Source organism: Otolemur garnettii, unplaced genomic scaffold (assembly GCF_000181295.1).
Source record: "Otolemur garnettii isolate 467f Iridium unplaced genomic scaffold, OtoGar3 scaffold00008, whole genome shotgun sequence".
Lineage (NCBI taxonomy): Eukaryota > Metazoa > Chordata > Mammalia > Primates > Galagidae > Otolemur > Otolemur garnettii.
The window spans coordinates 12,887,902-12,891,550 of NW_003852403.1; positions in this window are offsets into that span (position 1 = coordinate 12,887,902).

The following is a 3,649-nucleotide window of genomic DNA, read 5'->3' on the forward strand; positions in this document are numbered from 1 at the left end:
AAGGACGCATTAAAAATGAATATTACTGGTTGCCTATGAGTAGATTTGGGTCTCAGGGACAAAGGTGGAAGAGTGACTTTTTATAGTATGTATGTTTACATCTTTGTACTTTTTGAATTTTAAACCATCTGAATGTGTTACAGGCAGACCTCAAGTTACAAACATCCTACTTAAGTACAATTCACACTTACAAATGGAGGCTATTACAGGTAACAGGTAAATGTATCTATTCCAATTTATATACAAATTCAACTTAAGAGCAAACCAATAGAACCTATCTTGTTCATAACCTGGGGACTACCTATACATAATGATTAGAATAAAACCTTACTAGTTCAGTTATATAACTTTTAAAATCGCCTATAAACATTATATATGAACATCTTTGATAAAATAAAAATTAAATTAATAAAGACTTACCTGTTTCAAATAAATAAAAGAATATATAGTAAGGTTGGGCACAATGGCTCATACCTGTAATTTTTGCACTCTAGGAGGCTGAGACAGAGGATCCCTTGAGCTCAGAAGTTAGAGACCATACTAAGCAAAAGTAAGACCCTGTCTGTACTAAAAAAATTAGCTGGGCATTGTGGTGGGAACCATAGTCTCAGTTATCCAGCAGGAGAAAGGAGGAGCTTGCACCTAGGATTCTGAAGTTGCTGTAAGGTAGGCTACTACTAGGACATTGTAGTTTGGACAACAGAGTGAGACTGTCTCAAAAAAAAAAAAAAAAGGAGAGAGAGGAAAAGAGAACATGTATAGAATGAATCCCAGTTTTTAAAGTGTGTATAAACATATATACACATTTATATAAGCACAGAAAAAGTCTAGAAGGATACAAAAACTTAACAGTGGTTATCTCTACAAGTAACATTAGCATGAAGAGGAAGACATTCTTTATTTCTAATGCTTCTTAGTTTGCTTGAAGTTAGGGTATGCATTTCTTTGTAAATATAAAATGATGTTTAAAAATTATAAAAGACAAACTAAAATAAAAAATAGGAAAAAGCCAATTTCACAATTATTTTAGAGAAAACATTAGATGGTGCTTATAGAATGTTGAAAAACTAATCACCTAAAATAATTTAAGGAAACAGGAACAAGAATACTAACTTTGCTTGTACTCCCTTTTTTAGCCTTGATAAATCTGGAAAATTGGCTCAATTAGTCAATTTCTTAAAACATCTAGAATCAAATTTTAGTTGCAAATATGAAAAGTTCTCTCTCATTAGTATAAACTATTCATGGATTCTTATTTTATTCAACGGATTAGAACAGTTTTTGGCAGTGGTGCATGGTGGCACAGGTCTATAGTCCTATTACTCTGGGAGGCAGAGGCAGGTGGATTGCTTGAGCTCAGAAGTTCGAGATCAGCCTAAGCAAGAGTGAGACACCCTCCCCCCCATCTCTACTAAAATAATGTCCTTTTACTCCTTCATACTCAGTGTATATTTAGTAAGAAAAAAGACATTCTTTTATACAACCGTCACATAGTTACATGTAGGAGCTACTTCAAGCAATAGTACATCTTCCAATTTTGTCAATTGTTCCAATAAATGTTTTATAGCATTTCTTCCCTGGTTAAGTTTTAATTTAGGATCATGTATTGACTTTAGCTGTCAAGTCTCCTTAGTCCCCTTTAACATGGAATAGCCATTTCCTCAGCATTTCTTTTCTCATGTTTTCAATGACAGTTATTTCATAGAGTGCTCTTCAGTGTGGGTTTGGTTGATGTTTCCTCATGATTAGATTCAAGCCATGTTGTGTTCATCTCATAGGGATCAAAGTGTTGTCCAGTTTCTTTACTGTACAATCAACCATTTTCCCCTTGCAAAAAATACATGATCTGTGGGGAGATATTTTGAAAACATAAAACATCCTACTTCTTATAAAACTGTCCCCATCCCCAAATATTATTGTTGATTTTTGCCCAAACCGCCAATCTTTACTGTGATAGTTACAGAATGGTGATTTTCTAACTCCACCTCTTTCTGAGTTTATCAGTGGAAATTCTTTTGTAAGGAAAACAGCTATCCCCTTTCCCCCATTTCTCTCTCTCTCATTAGTATAAACTATTCATGGATTCTTATTTTATTCAATGGGCTATAATTCATTACTTGTCTTTTTTCTTTTTCTTTCTTTTTTTTTTTTGAGACAGAGTCTCTCACCTTTCTTGTCCCTGGTAGAGTGCCATGGCATCATAACTCATAGCAACCTCAAACTCTTGGTCTCAAGAGGTCCTCTTGCCTCAGCCTCCTACATAGCTGTGATTACCGGTGCCCGCCACAATGTCTGGCTATTTTTTAGAGACAGGGTCTCGTTCTTGCTCAGGCCACTCTCGAACTTGTGAGCTCAAGCAATCCACTGGCCTCGGCCTCCTAGAGTGCTAGGATTCATTACTGTTCTTGTGTTTGTACTCCAGTTATCTCAGATTTGGCCCATGAGAGGCCTTCAAGCTGGCTCCATTTACATGCCCCCATTTTATTTTCTGAGCACTTCCTTACTTTCTGGCACAATAAGATGTTCTAGCTCATCTTGTACCTTCCTGCTCTAGCCCTGAAATTAGCTATTTCTCCAAAAAGCCCTGGTTCCTTTTAGAGGGGACATTAAGATCTGAATAGGAATTCTTTAATTTTGAAGTGAGTTTTTGAAGTGAGTTTTAATCATAAAATCAAGAAGACTATATTTCAATTTTTATTAATCATCATATTTATGGCTGATTTAGCTATCCTCCCATCCCTTTGTGGTAAAAGGAAAGAAAACATTCAAGCTTCCTTTTTGGATTTTTCTTATTTACTTGAGTATATTTAATTCTGGCCAGAATTATTAGGAAAGAACACTCATGGCAACAGTAAGTATGAATCAATAAGTCTCTAGATAGCTACTCAAGTATAATATATCCTCAAAAGAAATTTGTGATGAAAGACTGCATAGATTTTGAATACTATAGTCTATAGAACCCTGAAGCTAAGTATAATGAAACAAGAAATATCTCATTAAATTCATCTTATTTATTTATTATTTTTAATTATTCATTGAATTCATTGTAAAGAAATGGAATCAAAACTGTACAAAATAACACTTTTTGAAGCTTGTTGCAGAAGACGTTCTGCTTTTTACATTGGTCTGACATACCGGAGACTGCTGTCATAACACCTCACATTATTATTTTTATTTGATAAAGGTAGATAAACTATAAAAGGTTTGAGATAGGGCATCAATTTCTATGTTAACTGAGTGAAATTAAATACTCTGTCTCCAGACAACAGAGATCTTTCAACATAGCATAGTTTTAAAATATTTGTTTTCTTTTGTTTCCTGGACATCTTGTTATTTTAGATCAATCAACATAGCATATGTTTACAATACTAAAGATGAAATAAACAGAGATCGTACAGTAGTTTCACAATCACATTCAATATATGTTTGTGAAAAGACTTTTTTGTTTTTTTTGAGACAGAATCTCACTATGTCACCTGCGGTAGCGCGCAGTGGTGTCACAGCTCACAGCAACCTCAACTTCTTGGGTTTAAGTGATTCTCTTGCCTCAGCCTCCCAAGTAGTTGGGACCATAGGTGCCTGTCACAACGCCCAGCTATTTTTGTTGTGGTGGTTGTCGTTGTTGTTTAGCAGGCCCAGGCTGGGTTTG